At 37.7% G+C, this 25,722-nt stretch overlaps 1 pseudogene; it reads left to right on the top strand.

The window, feature by feature from the left end:
• The first annotated feature begins 1,215 nt into the window (after positions 1–1,215).
• The window catches only part of LOC141652537 (midasin-like), a 33,866-nt pseudogene continuing 9,359 nt past the window's right edge, over positions 1,216–25,722 (top strand).

Consider the following 25,722-nt stretch of genomic DNA (forward strand, 5'->3'; position numbering starts at 1 on the left):
TGGGGAAAAGCGTGATAGGATTGAGGAGGATTTTTTGGGGAGTAATCCAAGAAGTTTCGTGCTATGATTGACGGGGCGTCATTGAACCCGAGGCGGTGGTTGAGAATGCTCAACCCCGCCGGCTCAAACTTCAAGTCTTCTAAGTTTAACTAGGGGTTGGGCCACCCTTCATGTATAAATTCGCTCCGTCATTTGTTAACGGGAGGCCCCGGCCATGGTGTTTCATTTGCGAGACGAAACTCGGTGGTCGTGAGACTTTGTCCGGCTAAGTTCGAGGGGTATGAGGAATGGAAGTGGATATCTCAGTGGACTCGCGTTTTGGTGGAAGAAGGGTGTTTGTTGTGATTTTGTCTCGGCCTCAGTTCACTATATGGACTTTATTATCCGCGATGATGGAGGGGATTTGAGAGTGACGGGTTTCTATGGGTGGCCTTCGGTTTTGGACCGTCGTCTTTCTTCGTACGCTAATGCGTATCCTTGGTAGGCAATCTTCTTTACCATGGATATGTATTGGTGATTATAAAATTTATCAAATAGATTGGGGTGCCAACGCCCTCAATGGCAAATGAATAACCGGGGGAGGATGATGGATGATCATGGGTCGAAAAGTTGACAATCTGAAGGGTATGGGTTCACGTGGGATAATGAATAAGCCGGAGAAGACAATTCTTAATAGGGGATTGATCGTCCAAGTGATTGTTATACTTATTCTAACAAAGGATTGGTCAGATGATTATTCCCTGGTTATGGATAGACTCATTCATCTTATTCGGAATGGTCCGATTTGGTAGTCGAGGTGAAAGGCTTTGGAGGGGGTGGGACATTACCGGCTTTAAAGAGTGCGGAGGAGCTAAGGGGGTTAGTATTGGGAAGATAGTCATAGTCCATTGCTACCCAAGAAAACAAAAAGTCAAATGAATGGCGCACGTTGGAAAGTTAGGAGGAGGCCAAGCTTGTGGGTTATCCATACCCGATTACCCGCCCCAACTAGCGCAAAATGATAACCCGCCTATATCCGCGCCATTAACATGCCAAATTGAACCCACAAACCCTAACTGAAAATACCCTTTTTATAAACGGCCATATACGCATTTAATCCTCTTGGTCTCTTTCCCTTCTGAAAAATTCTTTAAAAACCCTAAACCATAGAGCTCTCTGTATCTATTGACACAATTTTCAACCTGAAACTCTTAATTGACTTTGATTTGATTTTTTTAATTTGATTTAGGTTTTCAAAAACTAAACTGAATCAATTTTTGTTGAATAATGTCACTAGACGGAAGCTTTAGTTTGCATATGGAGTTGGAGAGGTTAATCCTCAGATGCCCTAAACTTAATGCTGTAACTAATTTCACTTCCTTGCTAGTCAAGGTACGAATGCACGACTTCAATTTTGCGGAATCCGTCCCGGTCATTTGTTTATCTTTGATTTCGAAGGGACAATAATCACAAACGCGGAAAATAATATTACCGAAAATGGAATAGGTAAACAAATGACCGGACGGAGGGAGTAGTATACTAGTACTGTAGTATAGTTTGCTAAAGTTTTGATTTTGATATGAATGCATGACTTAACCTATGCGGAATCCATCTGTCCCGGTCATTTGTTTATCTTTGATTTCGAGGGGATTATTTGTGGTGGTGGTTAATGGATGATAAGTGGACAATAATAACAAAAGTGGAATATAATATTACCAAAAATGGAATAGGTAAACAAATGACGGGACGGAGTGAGTAGTATACTAGTAATGTAGTATAGTTTGCTAAAGTTTTGATTTTGATATTGTGGGTATTGAATTAATTTTTGATTAAATTTATATAGGGAAGTGAGATGAAGGAGGAAGAATTATGTGGAATCCGTCTGTCCCGGTCATTTGTTTATCTTTTGATTTTGAGGGGATTATTTGTGGTGGTTGTTAATGAATGATAAGTGGACAATTATAACAAATGCGGAATATAATATTACAAAAAATGAAATAGGTAAACAAATGACGGGACAGAGGGAGTAGTATACTAGTACTGTAGTATAGTTTGCTAAAGTTTTGATTTTGATATTGTGGGTATTAATTTTTGATTTAATTTGTATAGGGAAGTGAGATGAAGGAGGAAGAAGTGGTAAATGCTGTAGCAAATGTGTTTCTGCATCCGAATTATACGATACCAATTATGGGCTGTTTTCGCCCGATTGCTCGGAAAATCATTAAACGTGTTGTTGATTTGCTTAGACTGGTGCCACAATTAAGGTTTCAAGTTATAAATAATGATAATAGTAATAATTGTATGGATGATGATGATGATGATGATAGGTTTTTTATTGGGTGTGAAGAATTTGATGGTTTAGAGTGTGATGGAGTTATTGAGGTGTATATTAGACATGGCCGGTTTTCCGATCTTCATGACATTGCCTGTCTCGCCTTTTGCCGTGTTCTTGACCTTGCGCCTTTTCTCAAGTGGTACGTCATGTAATGTAATGTGTGCGACCTTATTAGTTTTTCTGCAAGGTTTATTACCTGTAGTCTTATGAATACCTGGCCTTCCCGTTTTCCTGTAGGGTGGTAGACCGCTACTATGAATTTGGAGGACCTCCATTTGCTCGTATTATTCGGATGACACCTATTTCTATGCTGGGCTCTGATGTAAGTATTACTATTGATTTCTGTTAGTTGAAGAGTTGTAGGAAAGATGCTCCCATGTTTGAGCATTATTGCTTTGTCGAGTGACTTTATGTTTCTGATAGATTTTCAGTTCAGTAGTTATATGCCATCTGGGTTTGCATCGTGACATTGCGTATCCAAGTTCTGATACATCTGCAGGGGCGGAATTAGCTAGTAGTCAGGGGTAGTACACTAGTACTTGCTACCCCAGTTCCTCAAAAAAATAGTCATGTTTATCGATTTTTGCGACCCAAAGATCCCTGAACAATAGGCTTTAGCATATAAATATAAAACAACAAAGAGGAAAATTTGCTACCTAGTGTTTTATTTCTAAATTCAGCCTGGTACATCTGACGGCAGATTTTTAGTATCTAAAAAAGAAATTTATCAATTACATTGGCTGTGGATATGTTGGCTTTTATCTTTATGGGGACTCTTTCCTGCATGCTTATGAAGTAAGCCAGTATCAGCATGATGAGGCCCTATTTGATCATCTTGCGGATTCAGAACGGTATCTATCTAAAGGGAAACCCAAATTTTAGTTTGGTTTGCAATATTATTGTTGTGGGACCCATAAAGAGGGTTTTGTGAAACCCAATAGGAACATTTTTATTCTGTTTTGGAGTCCTTGACATTCCATCTTCATTCTGTTTCTGTTCTCCTGCAGGTTGCAAGACATTTGAGAGATATCGTCTGGACATCTTATAGATTCCTCCTTCTGGAAGTGGAATACTTTTCAAGCCGCTGGAACTGGTGCTGCTTCCTGGACTTGGTGCATCAAATTGGAAAATTTGACTCTTCTTCCGATCATGAGCTTGTCAGAGATATAAAATGGTGTGGGGTTCAGATATTATGTGTTCTTCTCAGGTTACCAAACATGAAGGCTAGCTTTGATGTACAACCGGTTGATGATTTAACATGTTTCTTGCGGTAAGTTCTTAAAGTGGACACTTTTGTACTTACATTGGGATTCCAAACTGCACTGTTGATTATATTGTTTGGCTTTTACATCTGATAGGTGGCGTGAGTTCTGTTCGGATGTAGCAATAGAAAAGGCGGGTTGGTACACAATCAGGGCTAAGTCTCCATATTTTTCAGATGGTGTCCTTGTTTTAAATGGAAGAGATCCTGATTCTGTTAATGGGTTGGAGCTTCTTGATCATGAGGCACCTAAAAGGCCTAGAAGATGCTTAATGAGGTACATGGTCCATATGATCGTCATCGTGATCATTGAGGCTTATTGGTTTTCCTGTTCTTCATGATTCTATATAATATATCAATCAATATCAATATTAAATAATATAAGTAATTATATACCTATACTTCCGACCCTCCTTACCTCACCATTGACAGAGCCTTCTAAGGCACCGGGGTAATGTTGTATAATCACAAACATTATCTTATCAAATATCAACAAGTTCTGGTGTATGCAACCTTACCCTTGTGTTAGAAACCCAGAGAGACTGTTTCCAGATGACCCATAATGAAAATTGCGTTGAGAATTGCCCCAAATGACCGACTCTCCACTACTTCAGGATAAAAGGAAGATCAACTACTTTAGTGAGCCATTTTGCTATTTCTTCTTATCAAGTTATGATTTTTTTGATGCCTAATTCTTAAGCTAATTTTTTTAACTGTTCCATCTTCTTAAAGTCTATGCTTGCTTTACTCTCTTAACATATTCTTGTTCTTCATTCTTTTGAAATGATCAGAAATCGTGAACCTTTTTTCATGACATCTGCGATGAATAGTAGTTGCGAGAGGGTCATCATGGCCGTCAACCAGAAATGGCCTGTTCTTTTGTATGGTCCGCCTGGTTGTGGGAAGACTGCACTTCTTAACAAATTAGCGGAGGAAAGTGGAAATCAAGGTATTCCAATACGTCTCTCCATTACTTTAAACTTGAATTGCTATATAGTGGACTTTATGGTTTTTTGATGTTTATTCCTACAAGTTCTTGCTGATGTCTTTAAAACCCCTGTTGCTAATGATTGACGAGAAAGCAATATACATGGGATGCAGGGAGTATTACTTTTTTACCCAGTTGCTAATGATTGATGGCAGCATGTTCTTGCTAATGCCTTTTAGAGTATTGCTTCCACAGTCTCATGTAGGTACTGATTGTCCTTTTGTTTTTTACATTATCTTTCCATAAGTTCTTTCAATACACATGGACGAACATATTGACGGAAAGACATTAATTGGAAGCTATGTCTGTACGGAGCTGCCTGGCGATTCGATGGCAACCAGGTCCTCTGACTCAGGTTGTCTAAGTTTGTAATGTGTATTTTATAAGTTGGGCTCAAGCTCTCTTATTTCAGATTCTTTTTTTATTGACGCTCCTATTAATAACTGAATGATCACCTTAAAACAGGCTGTTAAAACTGGCTTATGGGTTGTGTTTGAAAATATAGACCAAGCAGCTTCAGATGTGCAGTCCGTTCTATTACCTCTTCTGGAGGGTAATAGTTCTTTTCTGACTGGTTATGGAGAGGTACTCATTTTCATTGCCTCAAAGTTGCCGTTCTTTGCTAACATGATATCTAACCGGGTACGGGGATCTCAAGCGGGTTTCTGAACAATCACTTTTTTACAGGCTATTAGAGTTGCCGGAGGTTTTCGATTATTTTCAACTATATCAACTTCAAAGGTTGATTTATATCACTGCACTGAAGGTCTGTGAGATGAATACTTAATGATTTTTTCTTGTCAAGAGTGTTATGTGTATTTTATGTTTTCAGAGTTATGTCCTATTATTTTCATTGTAGCTCATTCGTGTAGTTGGAGATCGGTTTAAATAATTATATTATTTGTATGTTATTTTAAGTTACACCATTGCTTCAAAGTCTTGTGCCTATGATGGGTAATGGGGACGGGATGTACGTTGCTTTACCCTGTACTGCAAACAGAAAGATACTGTCTCTGGATTATTTTATATTACTAGTTTGCCAAACTTTGTAATGAATGCTTAATTTAATGGAGTATGTTAATCCTTTCTATAGGTAAAAGTTCTGTGTCATCTCTTTGGAGGAGAGTGATGGTCAAGCCAGCTGCTACCACAGATTTAGTGAATATTGTGAGTGCATGGTATCCAGATTTGGAGCCTATTGCGGAGAAGCTCATCGGTAATTCTTTTGTCTTGGGAGTTAGCAATCCGTGTTTGTTGTGGATGTTCTTATGATCTTGTTTACCTTACAGAAACATTTGAAATGCTTAATGGGCGTTCAGAGGTAATTGTGCCTCCTAATGTGAATTCTTCCAGCATGTTCTCTTTAAGGTATGGCAGTCTTTTTTTTGAATTAGACTACTGGAACTTTCTGTCTTCGACTTTTTGTTTCTTCTAAGGCTTGCACACCTCAGGGATCTTCTGAAATGGTGCAAAAGAATTGCTGGATCAGGCTTAAGCTTCAGTGTAAATGGGCTGTCAATTGACACGCTCAGTGGGATCTTTAGGGAGGTTGGTATTCTATTTTTAATTTTTTATTTCATTTCTTCTCGAAGATGTACTAGTTTTTTTTTGCTTCTTCTCTTAATGATTTAACATAAATCGTTTCAGGCTGTCGATGTTTTTGCTGCCTATTCTGCTTCAGCACAAAAACGGTTGGATATTTTCACAGATATAATAAAGACGTGGAAAGTGCCTCCATCCAGAGCAAAAACTTTATATCACCTTGATAAACCCATTCTTCAGGCTGGTTTTCTTTTAAAATTTAATGTTTGAATTTGATTTGGTTAGCCTTTTGTTATTTACCTTCTTCCACTTAAATATGCAGGATTTGCATGGAGAAGTACAAATTGGAAGAGTCACTCTTCCACGAAGAGAGAATGCTGTAAGCTGAATAATCTGTATTCAAGATTATTTTCTGATATAATATTTTAACTGTATTTTATTAACTGTGTTGCAGGTTTCTCACGCAATGAAACCTTTTGTTGAGCTTCATAGTTCTTTTCAAGTATTGGAGAGGATAGCTTGTGGTGTAAAATGGAATGAGCCCGTACTTCTGGTTGGTGAAACTGGTACTGGTAAAACTACACTTGTTCAGAATCTTGCAGCACGACTTGGTCAAAAGCTTACTGTTCTGGTATCTTATTTCATCTTCTTTACTCTCTTATTTGTACTTGCTGTCAGAAGCTTTCTTGCCTGAATACATCTCGGTATATCTCTCGATTAAGCTATTGCGTGATATGTTTTTTATTTGATGCTTCAGAATCTAAGTCAACAGAGTGATGTAGCTGACCTGTTAGGTGGGTTTAAACCAGTGGATCCTCAACATATATGCGTGCCTCTGTACAATGAATTTGGAAATCTGTTTCAGATAACCTTCTCCGAAAAGGTAATGGTATCTAGGAAGTTTATCTTACACCCTCCATCCTATTTATGTTGTCCTTCACTAAAGGTTCTATTTAAGATTAAAAGTGATGAAATTAACATTAATTGCCTCATGACTAATAAAGGAAATAGGACAATAGATTTGTGATGAGATATTGTACTTACTCAAGTAGAGGGAATATGGGAGGTTCACTTTTACTAGATTTAGAAAGAAGACAATTAATTTGGGACAGCTCAAAAAGGAAATGAGGACTATGTAGTTGGGATAGAGGGAGTATCTGCCTTAATTGTGAACCTTGCATGACGTACAAGTTACAACTATTTTTCTCAGGAGAATGAGGATCTTCTCTCTCGGTTGAAGAAACAAGTGATTAAGAAAAACTGGACCAGCTTACTGAGTGGCTTTCATAAGTGTGTACAAAGTGTGGCTGAAATAGGTAAACGTGGACCTGGAACTAAGCGTAAGAGACCTCTGAATGAAGAAGTTATGGTACGGTGGGAAACGTTTTCTCAGAAAGTTGAGATTGCCAGAAAACAAGTTAATGCCTCGTCAGGAATGATATTTTCATTTGTTGAAGGGGCCTTTGTTACGGCGCTCAGAAATGGTGAGTGGATATTGCTTGATGAGGTTAATTTGGCCCCCCTAGAAACATTGCAAAGAATCATTGGAGTTCTCGATCGGGAAAGTAGTTCACTATGCTTAGTAGAAAACGGTGTTTTTGTTGATAGACATCCGAATTTTCGCTTGTTCGCTTGCATGAATCCTGCTACTGATGCCGGGAAGCGGGATTTGCCATATGCTTTGCGTAGTAGATTTACAGAATACTTTGTGGATGATGTGTTGGATTTTGGTGACCTGGCTCTTTTTGTTAGCAAGTTTCTTGATGATGGTCCTAGGGAAAAAGATTTAGTAAGAAAAATTGTCGATTTTTACATAGCTGCTAAGAACGATTCACGTTTACAAGATGGAGCTAACCAGAGACCACAGTACAGTTTAAGGTCTCTTTATCGTGCTTTAGAATACACAAGGAAAGCAAGACATTTGGGATTCATGAGAGCCTTGTATGATGGATTTTGCATGTTTTTCATGACCTTGTTGGATAGTCGTAGTGCTGCCCTAATGGATCAAATGATAGTTTCGAATTTGCTAGGAGCTGATAATAAAATAAAATTGTCCCCCCCTGTTCATCTTGACAGTCTATTGCGGATTAATGAAAGGGCTGGATCTGAACAGTTTTTGCAAGACTATGTATTAACCAAAACTGTTGAGGAGCACATAAGTAGCTTGGCTAGAGCTGCCTTCATAAAAAGATATCCAGTTCTTTTGCAGGGACCCACGTCAAGCGGGAAAACTAGTCTTGTGCAATATCTTGCTGCCAAAACTGGTCATGAGTTTGTGCGTATCAACAATCATGAACATACCGATCTGCAAGAATATTTAGGCTCATATATCACAGATGCAAGTGGGAGACTTGTATTTCAAGAAGGTGTGTTGGTAAAGGCTGTCCGAAATGGGCACTGGATTGTCCTGGATGAGCTTAATCTTGCGCCAACTGATGTTCTAGAAGCATTAAACCGTCTATTGGATGATAATAGAGAACTTTTTGTGCCTGAACTGCGTGAAACTGTGCGTGCTCATCCAAATTTTATGTTATTTGCAACTCAGAATCCCCCTACCTTTTATGGAGGGCGTAAAATTCTTTCCCGTGCTTTTCGTAATCGGTTTGTTGAGTTGCATGTCGATGAAATTCCTGAAGAAGAGTTGACTGAAATTTTGGAGAGAAGAGGCAAGATTCCTCGAAGTTATGCTGGAAAAATGATTAGGGTTATGAAGGAACTACAAATGCGCAGGCAAAACAGTAAAGTCTTTGCTGGTAAACATGGTTTTATAACTCCACGAGATTTGTTTCGATGGGCTACCCGTTTCCAGAAAGACGGGCTTTCTTATGAGGACTTGGCTAGAGATGGCTATTATCTTTTGGCAGAGCGACTCCGTGATGCAAGTGAGAAGAATATTGTACTGGAAGTTCTGGAGAAGCACCTGGATGTGAAACTGAAGACTCATGAGCTGTATAACCAGGTGATTCTTACAACTCCTAACTAAAACAGTTATTTTCTCGTATCTCTTCCATATTTCGTCTCTCTGTCTTGTTCTTTTGCTTATGTTTGAAACTCTGCAATGGTGAATTTTTTTGGGTAAATTGTGAGATCACCCTCACCCACAAGGCCACAACCAGGTGGTTGAGATGTAACACTAGTAGTTTTTTTTTTTTGGTAAATTGTGACTTCCACTGGTATCATGCTAAGAAAGAGGTAATAGGCCGCTTCACTATGAGCTATAATTTGTTTCTTGGTTGTGATTGTGGATGATAAGTTATTGTCTATTTACTTCGTTTTGATAATTGACAATTTTGTTATGAATGACATTCATTGATGAAATGAATAAAGCCGATGTGTACTGTATTGGGATTGAGGATAAATCTGGTTGTGTTGCACTTTCATTATGTTAGTTGGTCTGCTTAAGTTTAAGTTTAAGTGATAGTGCCTTTTTTTTCCTTGAGAATTTTGTCAGTTTGGCTAAACTGGATCTTTGCCTTTATGCAGGGATCAGCGCAAACACACTTCTGTACGGACGCTTTTCAAAAGTAAGTATATTCAGATGTTTCTTTGTCCTTGATGCCGCCTTTTTTTGTTTGTAGGAAGACCTTTTTCATTGGTATTCTTCATCGTCCTAAATGTTCTTTTTGCTGTTACAGGATCGTTCAGACCAAAAGTATGGAGAGGTTGTTCTTCCTTGTTCATCGGTGTTATGAATTAAGGGAGCCTGTATTGTTGGTTGGTGAAACTGGCAGTGGAAAGACGACTGTTTGCCAGTTACTGAGTTTGGCTTTAATGGCCAAATTACATGTATTGAATTGTCATCAATATACTGAAACATCAGATTTTATCGGGGTGAGCAATTTGCTATCTCTTAGGGACTGTTTAGAAAATTAAGACTGCCAAATTCTTATGACTCTTTAATGCTTCTCTGATAATTCAATATCAGGGTTTTTATCCTATCCGAGAGAGGCCAAGATTAGCATCTGACTTCAAGAATCTAATCGAGCAGCTTTTGTTGTCGAAGGCTTTCATCCATTCTCATGAATTTGTATGTTTGCTTTACAGCTCTCAATTTGCATCCTTCGTAGCGAAAAATGAAATAATTGATGATTTGTTCCAATCATTAGCTTATACTATATTTTTTGTGTGTGTGCAGAACATCTCGGTAGAGATTGGCAAAGCGCCTTCTACCCTTTGTCAGCTAGCCAAAGTTTTAGACAACTGTAAGCGGTGTCTGCCCTCACTATCTGGTGTTGGTGAGCAAGATATTGCTTATCTTGAGAAAGTAAAAGAAGAGCTGTCTAAGCTATACCAGAAATGGCAAGCAATTTTTATGTGGCAAGATGGACCGCTTGTAGAATCTATGAAATGTGGCAACTTAATTCTTATTGATGAGATCTCTTTGGCTGATGATAGTGTGCTAGAAAGATTGAACAGTGTGCTTGAGCCTGATCGAAAATTGGTAAGTACTTTACGTAACCTTTGCTGTAGAACCACTGGTGGAACTTATTTGGTGTTATAACTGGTGTTATTTTTTTTAGTATTAGATTATATTTTTGCATGTCTTTACGTCTACACTCAAGTAAAACCTAATTTGAAGTATGTGTCATCTCATTCTTTCTACAGTCTTTGGCCGAGAAGGGAGGATCTGACTTGGAGACTGTCACAGCCCATGATGACTTTTTCCTTCTTGCGACAATGAATCCTGGTGGTGATTTTGGTAAAAAAGAATTATCTCCAGCACTGCGCAATAGATTTACTGAGATATGGGTTCCTTCGGTTGATGACCTGGATGAGCTAAGGGAGATCGCTAAAAGGTAAGCTAACTTAGTGAGATGGTTTTTTCATGGTTGTTTTAACTGTTTTTTATGATTACGTTGTGCTCTGTTGACTACTTCCCTTTTGAACTCGCTTAGGTTTCTTACTCCTGAACTTCATCATTTTGTGAACCCTCTTATAAATTTTTGGGAGGTATGATTCTATCGACTTTTACTCTCTAGTGGTTTCTTCATTTTTATTTAACTAAGTTTGCGGGGCAAGTGGTGATGTAACGAAGTCTCTGTTCTATCCTCCTGTGTGGGTACTTGGTTTTCATCATTTTTACAGTGGTTCAATCAGCAACAAATAGGCAGAGCCCTTACTGTGAGGGACCTTCTTGCTTGGTTAGATTTTGTTACAAATACGATGAACAGCTTGCAGCCTGATTTTGCATTCATTCATGGAGCATTCCTCGTTTTGCTCGATGGATTAAGCTTGGGTATGACTTTTGTTTCTACACTTAGATTACTTGTCAAAAGAATTAATGGGTAAGCTTAGATTTTGCACTTTCACCAACTATTTTCTTTAACCCCCCATTAGTTTCTAAGCTTAGATTAACTTTTGTATTCAAGTGCTTGATGGCTCTTATATGCATAATCTATATTTCTTTCTGCTTACTGTTTATAGCATGCTGCAAATGTTAAAGGTCTTTCTCTATAATTAAGATGATGGGTTCTTCACGTCAAGAATTCAAATTCCGCTTCTTATTGTATAGTTGAAGTGAAGCGCTCACCTTTGATTGGAATTTGAGTTTTCTTCTTTTTCCCTTGATACTTGATAAATTTGCGTATTTCTATCCAGGCACTGGTGTATCAAAGAATGAAGCTGCTGAGTTAAGAGAGAAAAGCCTTGCGTATCTGGTGAAGCAACTAAAGGTTTCTATTCATTGTCCTTTTAACTTTTTTGCTTCTAATGCTAGTTTAGTTATTTTTGCATAAAAACCTAGTGCTCTGAATTATTTGGGGAGGTTTAGTAGTACTATATTCATCCTTGACTTCATGGCCGGTGTTTGAACTTGAAGTCTCTTTTTTTTAACGCTTTTTAGTTGAGTGTCATGAACTCGATATTTTGATCTGCTTTGCATCTCAAGAGTAGTGTTACTTTAAAGCTCTTCCAATTGAAAGGGAGACGAGGATAAATGTAGTATTAAGTATGTACAATTAATTTTGAAACCTCTACCACATATTGGCATTGGCAGAATTTTCCATACTTGAAGCTGAATCTTTAGATGGCATACTTATTGCCTGTAGTATCTAACTCACTGTTGAATGCTCTTTGCACTGATTTGGGTTGTATTTTTTTTAATGTCTATTGTAACAGGATCAGGATTCTGCCATTGATGAATCAAAGCTATCTCGGATGGAAAATTATGGGTGGAGTGAAATCAGCACAATTACACCTTGTTCAGTGGATGAGGAGATGCAATGTGATAATGTTTTTGGTATTAATCCTTTTTATATTCAGAAAGGTAAACATTGTCATCTCTAATTGGCTTTAAGAGTGCAATTTATATAATATTCTTGCTCAATTTATTATATTATGTGCTTGTTCAGTTTTTAAATCTTATTTAAGATAATCTTGACTGTATCCTCAAGAGATGCCATAGTTGATATAAATCATGGAATACGCTCTGTGCAGGCTGTGCACCCTGTGAAGAGAAGGGTTTCGAGTTCTTGGCTCCTACAACTAGCCGAAATGTCATGCGGGTCTTGCGTGCTATGCAACTACAAAAACCTGGTTTGCTTAGTTTTTTTAACCTTCACTTGATAATTTTTTCTCTTTGGTGCTCGCGTTAATTGATTCCAAAAATTGTAGTTTTACTGGAGGGTAGCCCTGGAGTTGGAAAAACAAGTTTAATCTCTGCCATTGGAAAATTTTCTGGACACAATGTAGTGCGAATAAACCTATCTGACCAGGTCACTAATTTTCTTATTAACCTCTGTTTTGATAATTTTGGTGTTTTTTGCATTCATTTATCCTCTTGTGTAAGTTATTACTTTACCCGCATTATTTAATTGGTATTTTTCGATTGTTTACAGACTGATATCATGGATCTTTTGGGCTCTGACTTGCCTATTGAGAGTGAGGATGGTTTACAGTTTGCTTGGTCTGATGGCATTTTACTTCAGGTAAACTTATATAGCCTTCTTGCTTCAATGTATTCTTAGATCTTTTGATGCTTACTTCCATTATCTGACTTTACAGGCTCTAAGAGAGGGATCTTGGGTTTTGTTGGATGAAATCAACTTGGCTCAGCAATCTGTTTTGGAGGCATCTATCATTCTCTTTTTTTTGCTTCATGTGCTTCAGGTTTATGTCACATACCTCCAGCTCAAGATGGTATTGTCAACTCATTATCACTGAAATTTACTGCAGGGGCTAAATGCTATCCTAGATCATAGAGCCGAGGTTTTTATTCCAGAATTGGGCCGTTCTTTCAAGTGCCCATCTTCCTTTCGAGTCTTTGCTTGTCAGAATCCTACTCATCAGGGTGGTGGGAGAAAAGGTCTTCCTAAATCATTTCTTAACCGGTTTACCAAGGTATCATTCTTTGTGACCAAAACCGTGGAGAAGAGAAAACACTTTGTCGAGTCTTTTCTGTGTCATGTTTGAATTTCTGTAGTAGGTAAAGACGAGGGTGACTAATATCTCTTAAACCTCGCATTTTCTTTGTTTTAAAACAGGTTTATGTAGATGAATTAAGCGAAAAAGATTATCATTTCATATGTCACTCCCTCTTTCCAGCAATTCACGAGTCAATACTTTCTAGGCTGATTTTGTTTAATAAGAGGTTATATGAGGACACAATGCTACATCGCAAGTTTGCCATAGAGGGTTCCCCATGGGAGTTTAATCTCCGCGATATGATTCGGTCGTGTGAGATAATTCAAGGTATATACTCCATTTATTTGATTTCTTCCCATTCTAGCTTTCGAGGTCAAAGTTTCAAAACATTGTACTTTCAATAAAAGTTGGCATACTTAGCAATATGTGTATAACTGAAACAAAGATATGGTCAATGTGTGTCTTTGAGACCGTGTGAATTCATGAGAAGAACTCAATGATATAAATGTGGATATGTACATCTGTAATTTATGTTAACGATTATTATTTGAATTGTTGTACATTGCAGGTGCACCTGAGAACAGAAAGTGTGATTGTTTCCTTAATGTTGTTTATGTACAGAGGATGCGCACAACCAATGACCGAAGGGAGGTTGTGCGGTTATATGAAGAGGTATTCGGAACAAAGCCTTCTATTTGCCTCTACCCTCGTGTGGAGTTGGATGATCATTACTTGCATGTAGGTGGTGCAAGCATAAAGAGGAACCGTTTAAATTCAATGAAGACCATTGGTAGTGAGCTAAAGATTCTACCAGGACTCCGAAATTGTCTGGAAGCTACTGTACAATGTATTCAACAACAATGGTTGTGCATTTTGGTCGGGCCCACAGCGTCTGGCAAAACATCATTGATAAGGCTGCTTGCGCAACTTACTGGAAATGTGCTAAATGAAATAAATCTTTCGCCAGCGACTGATATATCTGAGTTGCTTGGGTCCTTTGAGCAATACAATGCCTACAGGAATTTTAGTTCTGTTGTCGATCAAATTGAAGGTTTCGTAAAAGATTATTGTAGTGCTCAGTTAGATTCATCAGCTGATAAGTTAATGGGAGAGAGAAGAGATTTGATCACAAAATGGCTCGATTTTTCATCTAATGTACATCATGGTCATATTTCGAGGTCTAATAATGGCGATGGTGAAAATTGGCGAGACTCTTTATCATTGTTGGTTGAGATTATTGAACTCTTAATTTCCGTCTCACAAAGTCACATCTGTTCTTCATCTTGGGGTTTAGAGGATTTGTCTAAAGTTTTGCAAAAAGTTCATAAGTTGCAGGCAATTCAAAATATACAACCGATCCCGGTAAAGTTTGAATGGGCTGCTGGACTGCTGATAAAAGCAATTGAGAATGGAGAGTGGATTGTTTTAGAGGACGCTAATCTCTCCAATCCAACGGTATTTCGTTTTGATATCGAAACTTTCATTTTTTTTTTGTCATAACAGAATCACCGTTTCTGTTGGCAAATACTCTCTGTCTGGGACAGTATGTTTTTAATTTTTTTCCATTGTGTTTGTATGAATGTTCTATTCCGTTCCTAATTTCCACTTTCTGTATAACATGTTATTGTAGGTTCTTGACCGGATCAATTCTTTAGCTGAATCAAATGGGTCAATCACTGTAAATGAATGCGGAAACATTGATGGGAAACCTCTAGTTCTGTTTCCTCACCCTAATTTCAGGATGTTTCTTACAGTTAACCCAAGGCATGGCGAGGTTTCCCGAGCAATGAGAAACAGGGGAATTGAGATAGTTGTGATGCAACCACATTGGCTCCTTGATACATATGATCAGCAGACCCGGGAACTTGAATTAGATGATATCAAGATGTTTCTTGCTTTGTCCAACATTCCTACCAAGACGCTGGTTGATTCGATGGCAAAAGCACATATACATGCTCAGAGTAAAGGTCTTCTCCTTCATGTTGGAATCACATATCTCGAACTGGGTCGATGGGTTCACTTATTCCAGGAGCTTTTGATGAGCGGGAACGGTCTTCTATGGAGTCTTCGTAAAAGTTTTGAGCATTCATATCTTTCGTCACTAGGTGAATCTTCAGGATGGAATATAGTTCGTGAAGTGGAAGCGTTATATTTGACCGTAGCCTGTTCAGGGGAGGCTTTTGATGGACAATTGTCTCTTTGTTTAGCTGGTGGGTGGCCCTCATCATTGAAACTTGCAGATTTTGTGTGGTATTCCAAGGGAGCTTTAGTTCAACGAAATTGCATGTATCTGGAATATCTTGGGGCTCAATGCGCATCATCTAAACTCCAGAGCTTCAATAGGGATCATTGGTCAAATTCAATATATTTAGTGAACTCGAAGCAATTGCAGGCAATAATTTATCCTGAGGGCATACATGGTGAAACTATTAATTATTTCGTAGCAAGTGATTCTGATGCTATTATTGCAGGATCACTCAATTGTGCAATTGATTGGGTTATGGAGCAAGTCACTGGACCAATGGACATTGAGCTAAATCTTCTTTGGTTTAGGTGGTTTAATGGTCAGTTGCAGCCCTTTTGCAAGCTCTTTGGTTCTGTGGAGTGTTTGCTTAGAGAAGAATTAAAACATCCAATCTGGGAATGCATCTTTCAGATACGTGACGAGGTTGTTTCTCTTGGGAATGTTGATGCTGACTTGCATTCAGTGCCAATACTTGATTTGGAGTCTGTTGATGTTCTAGCAAGAGTATCTGCATCTTCTTCAATACGTCTTTGTAATGCAATCAAAAGTGTTGGTTTGTTAAGAGCTAGCTTACGGCAGTGGAATTGTGAGGTTAGCTCCGGTGATGGAGTTTTGAAATCTTTGATGCTGTCCTTCAGGAAGCTGGAAGAAGAAGTACTTAATGTGATTATTGAATCCCGGATTTTTGATTGTCTACATCAAACTTATAACAATCTTCTTGAAGTGCACATTTTGCTTTGGAATGCTCTTATTTCCTCACAGTTTGAAGCTCTGCTAGTTCATTGGCGCGAGTTGATCAAGATTGTGCTTAAATTGAGAAAACTTTTCCCAGATGCTGTAGAGAATGTGCTGGTATGTAATTGTGCTTTAATTTCTCAGATCCCCACGCACTGCATATTTTCTCTTTCTATCAGAAAGGACATTATTATTCATATATTTTTTTTAGGTAAAAAAAAATCTACATTTTATAGATTCCCCGTTACCCCGCAATTTGCGGGAGCCATTGAGGCACTAGGGTAATGTTGTTGTTGTTGTTGTTGCTGCTGCTGCTGTTGTTGTTGTCGTGGTCCTTTCCTGTTCCCGTCCTTTTTTTTTTAAATTATTGCACGTCTCACAGGCAATTTGATATGATGGTTTATGGCACCCGGCCCCAAATTATTTTACGAACTAGGCTTTTGTTATCGTGTCTGAATAAATTTAGTTCTCTTTAGCAATCTGCGATGGTACTGTATTGTGTAATGTACTTTTCTTGTGTCTGAAGAATAGCATGAGCTCTTTTAATTTGTCGTCGTCCATTGGTTTTGGCCCCAAACAATAGCTAAAACTATGTATAATTATCATTATCCAGAATAATCTTGGAATGATGTCAAACAATCTAAGTAGAAGACTACCCTTCTCATTGAGTTCGGAGAAGTCCTTGTTATGGGCATATGGAGGACATCCCTCATTGCCGCAATCTGCTGATATATTCTACAAACTCCAGCAACTTGTTGCATTTACCAAGCTGGTCTGGCCTAGTAAGATTAATTTCGCACATGAGAGTAAGTCTGCCTTCTATATGTTCAGTTCCTTTTAACATGTTACAAGCTTGTATTGTGCTGACAACATTAATGTTTGCAGTTGACCTCATTTCTGGGATAGCAGCGTCAACCAATCCCGAGCTTCGGTTTCTTGCAATGCAAGGTGAGCCACAATATGTCATCATTCCCGTTAGTTTCATGCTTTTACATTAGATATTCGATTTGTTAAGTAATGCAAACTTTTATGATTAGTTGTTAACTATATGTTCTATTTTTTAGCAAATTCTCTTGAGCTCGCAAATGTTAAATTTCACTCCACTTTTGGCTTCCTCTTAAGTTTTAAAGCCCAGAAACACTCAATACTATTCTCTTGGGATGTAGGTGTTTGCATGACATCATGTTTAGACAAAACCGTGGAAAATGTTGCTGATCGCTTAGAGGAGATGCATCTGGTATGCATCACGAAGACACGAACAAGCTTGTTTTTTTGGAGTAACTTGAGATTATTCTTATTTTATTACGAGTTCTTTTTTGTGCAGATACTATCAAGTAGATACGAAAGTGAGAAAAATAAATTGAAAGTGAATGCAGCGTCTCCAATAAATGGACATGCTGTTGCTGTTTCTAAATGCTGTACTGTTACTCCAGAAGTGATGTGCGACATTTCTGGTTTTGAGACATGGATCGATAGTATTCCTATAACCGATGACACAAGCCTTTTGCTAGACTTATTATTGCTCGAAGATCTATCAGAAATTGTTGTTGCAGATGCAAGGGACTTACAAATGGTAACATTATCGTCTTCTACAGCTTTTGGAATGCATTGCATATTCGCCACTGTACCTGACTTATTTGTTTGCTGTAAAGTGTCACTTCCTGCCTAGTGCCTAAATACTTTCACACTCTCATTTGGTAGTATTCTGTGAAATATGCCTCATTGCTGTATTTATTTATATATAGTGGTTAAATTAAGAGAGGCGGATAAATAGAATGTTTAGATTCAGTTGAAAACCCTTTTTTCCCGATAGTTAAGAGATTGTTGAATTTGCTACTTACATGGGGTTGGGAGTGTGACTCCTCAAACTTAAAGATTTGGCAGTTTGACTGTGATGATGTTTGCAAGCTAAGACGTTAAAATTTGTGAACAATATGCTTTATGAAGTTCTTATATAATAAGAAAGGTTGTAAATCTGATTTATCAGGCAAACATATGGTATGTTACTATGTCCTACTCCCTGCGTTTCTCCGGGAATGCCTCGTATTCAATTTGAGGCATGCTCTCAGACGCTACCCCATTTCTGTATTGGAGTTTAAGTTTTGGATAAAAGCCCTCCAATTATAAGACCTTAAAATAACTCATGAGACCAGTCATTTGTACTTACCTTAATCTTTGTGCTCTTTTTAATGGGGCAGTTCCAACGAACAAGAGGTAGTACCTTTTAATAGTTCTCCAGGCTGTTTATTATTGTCTGGTTTTAAGAAGAAAGTTGGTTTATTTTTCTTTTTTTCACATGCATTATGATTAATTTTTGAGTGCGCTCTATTATACTTGCTTCTTACTGTTTATTATCGACTAGTATTAGAGGAAAATGTCCTTCTCATGGGCTATCATTGGAGTAAGAGTTCTATTACACCGGTTCGTCTAACCATACTTTTGCTGTAATTTACAGCTTTTATCTGGGTTGAATGACCGTCTCAAAAATTCTTGCGACGTCTCCATAAAGTTTTCTTCGAGAACACCTTTAGACTTCGTACCTCATCAGGAAATCTTGTGGATTGTTGACGCTTGGTCAAAAATTCCTGAAGGTATTATATGATTTATCTGACATTTTAGTGTTCAATAGAATCCGGAATTTAAATTTTTGTCTTCTTTGAGATGCAGCTGGTTCAAAGGTTGTCAGCTCTGTCATTGCTATGTGGTTTAACTGGCATTCATCCTTGTGGAATTGCCGACATGCGTCTAGAAAGGTATTCTCATTTAATTCTCGTATATTAGTGTAAGCTATCTGTATCTTACTGGTTTATTTATGTATGTTTCAGATTGAACTAAATTTTTCACTCTTTGCTCAGGAAATTTCCGCACGAAATGTGTATGATCTTGTGCTCCCGAGTATGCTTGTCAAACCTGTGAAAACAGTATCTGTTAACCATATTATGTAAGAAATACATGGTACCCCTATTTCCATTTGTTTATTAAATAGTCATGCTCTTGTTTATATTAGGGCATCTGTTATCAAATTTGTTGTTTTGTTCATGGCACTTTGTATAATTGTGGTGATTCATGTATATGTGTAATCAATCATAAGTATGTAAGAGGAGTAATGAACAAAAACAGAGGTATAGTCTTTATGTTGAACAATATAATGCTGTTGAACATGTGAAAGAGGTAGTGGGAGTCGTGGAGCATCAGATTGAATGATTTGTGTTGTAACTTGGGATCGATGTACGTAAGGGCTTCAGGCATGGCTGATCAGTGATTCGAAGGGTAGAAGGAATTTAGAAGATTGTCACTTTGTTTAACGGCTCTTCATTTTTTTTATTTTGTTTTCTATCTCAGCTTTTTTTTATGAATATATATTATTCCTTATAATTGTTAACATAGGCGTAGCTAAAACCTTTTGGGGTAAAGTGTCGCTTTTGTTTCATATTGACATATTTTACTGTACAGGCAAAAGGCATTTGTGATGAAGGATTACCAGTTACATCGTTTGAAGCTTAGGGTTGCTTCATCAAATATTCTTCGTTGCGTCAGTCCTAGTAAAGATATACATTCGTCTCTTTTACATGCTGCTCATTCATTGTTTCATCAGGTAATCTATCTGTGATCCTTCTTGTGTATTTCCATAGGGTTGACCAGTGTCTTTCCCTTAGTGTTTTATTCTTTGCTTTCAGATTATATCTTCCCACAAGAAGTCCTTCACTACCAAAGACTTTGTGGCAATCAATTCCGGTTTTGTGTCTCTTCAAAAGAGTGTCTCTAAGGTAGTTTCTTGTACCTTTTAAAACTGTAAATTTCGTTATACGCTGCTGGGTTGTACTCAAGTTTGTTGTTGAAAGGCTTTCGTTAATGGTGAAGTTAGGGGATGTCGGATGTACGCAGTCTTACTCTTTTGTTAATATCACAAAGAGGGTTGTTCCTTCATGACCCAAAATAAAATTTGCGTCAATAATTGTATCGAATGGTTGATACTTCACAATAAAAAAGAAGCACAATTAATTTAGCGAGCCATTTTGCTCTATTCCATGAAAAACTGGAACCAAAGAATTACGAGTCTTTGGCTCCAATAACAAATGCAAAATTGTCAAAAGTATTTGGATATCATTATTACTTTTCTGTATTTTCTTACACATTTATGGCCAGCTTTGAAACTTTGACCTCAAAAAAGTCAAATGGGCCGAAATCAAAGAAATGTAGGGAGTACTTGAGAAAGGTTTCAACTTTGAAGTTTTGGTTTGCTGTTTATTGCAGGGAGACGATGTTGAAGCTTTGCTTACACTTCTTGCTTCATCCAAGCATAAAAGATTTGTTTCCCTTCTGAAACCATTCATTGAACCATTACTCAGAGAACTTGTTGATACAGGCTCATCAGATGGTAGTACTGGTATTGTTTTTGGTAGTAGTTGTTCATGTTTTCAGGATATTAACTGTGGTTTATTTCGTAGATTTACTGCTTCGACTAAGCTTTGCTTGGTTGAGACTAGGAGGACTGCGGTTTTACCTTCTACTTGCCTGTGATGAGCTTGATCCAGCTTTAAAATATAGCTCGAAGTATCAGAAGGTAGTGAACAATTGTAAATCGCTTGCCAATGAAATTAAGGTATTGACATTTATCCCATTACGTAACGCAATGCTTTGTGGAAAATTTTGGAATGGTCTACTTATGTATGTTTATATTCATATATGGCTCTTTGATTGATAAATTCAGGTTAGACAACATTGTGGTTATTTGGTCGGTTCATTTTCTTCACGAAAATCTGATGATGAAAAAGCAAAATTGTTAGAAAAACATGAATCTGAACGCGAAAGATTGCAGACAAAGGTAATGTGTAACTAATTTTCTGTGTCTGAATCCTTAAATTTTGGGAAAGTATTTTTTGTTTGTTTTGGTGAATTTTCATCTGTCATTATTTTAATCTGACTCCAGGAAGCAAATGAGTCACTAAAACTGTCTGTGCTTCATATAATGTGAAGTAGCAGTCGGTCGTTGCAATTCTTAAGTTTTTTTCATACTAAACGACCTCCCTTGTTCTCAGCCCGTGTTACCCCGACTCTCCGACACGTTGTCGTGTCTAACACGTGTCGGAGTGTCGGATACGGCTAGTTTGTGCGAATATTTTAACTTTTTGGTCTAAAATGAAGTGTCCGACATGGGACAGGGCAACTAAGTGCAGTGTCGGAGTAATATAGCTCAGCCCTACGGATGGTTTGTTACGACCGACCCCTTACCTTGCCATAGGCAGAAGCTTGTAATGTACTGGGGTAACGTTGGCTATTTTCAGTGGTAGCCGGTAGGACAGTTGGTTTCTGTTTGATCTTTTGAAAGAACTTCAGTAGCGCAGATCCGGAGTTGTGTAAGAGCCTTTTAAGAAACTCTTACTTCATATTGCATCACTGTTTGCTAATTGATTGAACTCGCATTTCCAGATTGTGTTCCGTTCGGACCCTGGAAAGTTTTTTAAACTAAAGGAGGAATGTAGGGAGTTCTCTGAGAATGTTAATCTAGGCCTGGAGCTTTTACAGGAGAATAATATGACATTGTCATCACTTATTAGTCGAGCTGGTAACTGGCAGGTTTGTCTTTCTTCCCTTCCTACTCCTGTTACCTTTTTCCCAACCCCTTTGAAGGAATGATCTTAATTTACAGTTGTAAAACTAGTTCACGTAGTTAATTGGGGTATATATGTTTCGTCAGATATAGTTGTTCATCGGCCTTCAGAGTTGGGTAGTCTGTTACTAAACATTTGAAGTCTTTGATTATTTCTTTACATTTTGGGTGTAAATAATTTGACGTCAAAACATCTTTTGGGAATTATGGAAATGAAAGTCTATACAAAGAAATCATGAATCTTGCATTGTTCTACTCAGGTCACAGCAAATCAGTTTGTTGACCGTTTATCCGAGGAGTATAGCAGTTATTTGGATATTATCCAGCCTATTCAAGTTGCTGTGTACGAAATGAAATTAGGCATGGCGTTACTCGTAACAAATGCCTTGCAGAAGAATTTTCTTGGAAGAGTACTAGGAAGCAAAGTTGACTGTGTTATGGTAAGTGGACACCATACCATCAGTACTCCATATCTGTTGTTTCTCATAATCTAATTGGTAAATGAATTGCAGGATGCTATCTACTCATTCATGAGATTCCCTCACAAGTATCCTTTTGAGAGACACGTTCAGATTGACGCTTTTTCTCCCCAATACCCCATCTATACTGTTGATTTGTCAGTGTTTATTTGGGAGGAGAAGATGGATTTATTGAAACAGCTTATTACTTCAACTGAAAGGGTTGATGGAGGGAAAAAGGTTTCTTCTTTTGAATTGGAAGCTTCTCTTTTGGATAACATGCTCAGACATGTCGTGGATATGGTCGCCATTACGAAAACATTGGACAACGCATCTTTCAGGGTATGGATTTGACTACTGGAAGTTTTTTTATTTTTGTTTATTTTGGTTGAGTGTTTTTTTTGTGGAAAATTTTCGGAACTAACTGTGCTTCAATGTGTCCCATATCAGATAATTGATAAGGTTTTCAATTTCTTTACAAGCTGGTGGAGGGATGTGAAAGTTGATGAAGAAACAAAAAGGGATAATGAAGCTCAATTGTACAAATTTAAACCTCGGGCTCTCAAGCTTGATGATGCCTGTGAGATTGATTTATCAACTCTTGGCAATTCATTCTCAAGCGATAGCTTCTCAGAGTGGAAAGAATTGCTTCATGATGAAGAAAGCAGTGAAAAAGTAAATTTCTATATTTAAGCTAGGTGGTTGTGTTAAATGTGATTATCACTATTTTATGAGACAAATAACTTTATTTGCAGAAGGAATCTGTTGAACAGTCTGAAAGCTCTGGAGAGTCCAACATTATTCCAGATTCAATGATGCACACTTTGGTCAATGTTCACAATCAGCTGTTTGGATCAAGCAATCTTGCTGAAACTGTATGTTTTCATTAACCCTACCTTAGTGTCGTTTTTCTTCGGACACTTCATGATTTAATTGCTGTTTTGGGGACGCATTGGTTCTGTTACACTTTCCCTTGCTTATCGTCGTAACACGCGATATTTGTAATTGGTAGACCTCGTTTACTTGTATCTGATTTCGCTTAGTTTACGTTGGTAGTATTAATTTTTTTTCGTGCAATGGTATGCATTGCCTATTTTATCTTGTACTCCCTCCCAAATGAGGAAATTAAAACTGGGATGGAGGAAGAATGCTTCTAGTTAGTGGCGTGGACAATGTATTGTATATCAGCTACTAATTTAGTTCCTATTACGCAGCCTGGTGTTGTGCACTTTTCTGTTGCTGATAAGATACATTCTTTCATTAAAACCTACACGCTTGGAGCTTCTGTTGTCAAAGGTAAGCTAGTTATTTCTGAAACAACAAAGACATCATTGTTTAATAATGTTACTATCAAATCTGAAATAGACATCATTGTTATAGGGATACACCATCTAAAAATAATGTTGCTATAGAAAAAGTAAAATAATGTTTCTTTGTGTTTCTATCTGTTTCCAGATTTGACGGGAATCAACGCTTCCTGCTTGGATGGTAGGCTTGTTGCTGAGCATATGTTCCGCCTTTGTCTCGAGCATGAGCAGGATTTCCCTTTATCTGAGAATTCAGCTAGTGTCCGGAAATTTTATAAGGTATTGCAAAAAAAAAAGTTCATTGCAAAATGAAAATTAATTATCTTCTTTATGAGTTTTTATTCTTTTATTCACTCCCTTTTTAATGTGATGATGTTGCTAATGAAAAATATTTTTCTGATTTTGATTCAGGACCCAAATCCTCCTGTTGTAGCAGGCATGGTGCAGTTTCTCCTTGCTCTTAGAGAAAAAGTTGTGTCCTTTTTAAAGGCGAGGCATGAAGATCAAGGACTGATGAAAATTTTGGAAATTACGGAAATGCTCTTAGCTCTTCCCCCAAGCACCTCGGTTGCCCAGGTAAATTTAGGCTACATTTTTTTTTTTGGGAGTTTGGTCCTTAGGCCTAATTAATCAAGGTAGACATTTATATTTTCCAAGCATGTTCTTTAACTTAAAAGTTATTATCTTTCTATCTAGGTAAAGACATGCTATGAATTTTCTCAGTGATATGTCTATAACAGATCTGCTCTGATAGTCTGATATTAGATTGAGTTATATTCTGAATGTCTTCACTGCCTCTAATTTTTTATTGAGTGCAAGTACGACAAGATAGAAAGGCTAGTGTCGTGAACTGAATGATAGCATCTTCAAATTTTGTTTTAGTCATTCACTGGTATGTGATTCTAATTTCTAATATAAATTAAGAAGATATATTTAGTACTACTCTCACAATGTATGTGTTAAGTGGGCTGTTACGTCTTGCGTAAGAAAAAAAAATTCTAATTATTTTTCCAGTATATATTTGGTAATGGCCGAAATTGTAATAATTTTGTTTTTGGCATTTGTTGGGAAGCAAATAATTTTTTGGGGTGATAAGTTCAATTTGAGGGGAGGAGACGATTAGAAGGCGGATGATGTTCTATGGTGCCACAGTATGGGGAGAGTTGATATGCGATAGAGATTTTGATTTATTGGTGTGAGAGAACCATCTCAACATAATGCCTTGGCTGAGGTTCAATCAAAATGATTGCATGCTCTCTAATAATTGGAATTTGCATAGTCATTTGTTTTCCGCAGTCTCACACTCTCACCAGAGTCTTCTATAAAGCATAATTTGGATAAAGAAAAACACGAGGGACATATTTATCTGTCAATTTTGATGCGTTGGTGGGAGATGTTTCTCTTGGAGAATTTGTATTTTCAGCCATTGTGTTCTTATATTGCTTCTGCTTATCTATTCTATTGGCTACTCTAGGCTCTTTCAGGCCTGCAATTCCTGGTCAGCCGAGTCAAGTCCCTCCAGGAAAATGGAGCCAGACTTCCTCTAAATGGTGGGTACCTTTCCTTGTTGGTTAAGGAGGAATGTGAATTTGTCTGTTCATCAGAATATGAATCAGTTATTTATTCCGCTTGGGTATATTGTGGCAGATGAAGTGGAACGTATACTTCCGCTCATTTCAAGTTTTCGAACGATGGAGATCGATTCGTGGAAGACAGTGCTGGATGAAGTACTTGTTCAATTTGAGATGAATGCCGCAAAGGTTATATATATGCCGTAACATTTTTTCATTTTTTTTGCCTATTCACATTTGCGGTTCTGTATGACGACAATTTATGTTGGCCTACCTCAAAAAAAAAAAAAACCTTGTGTTATGATACTCGTCTTTTCCTTCATGTCAT

The sequence above is a fragment of the Silene latifolia genome, chromosome 4, assembly GCF_048544455.1.
Source record: "Silene latifolia isolate original U9 population chromosome 4, ASM4854445v1, whole genome shotgun sequence".
In the NCBI taxonomy this organism is placed as follows: Eukaryota; Viridiplantae; Streptophyta; class Magnoliopsida; order Caryophyllales; family Caryophyllaceae; genus Silene; species Silene latifolia.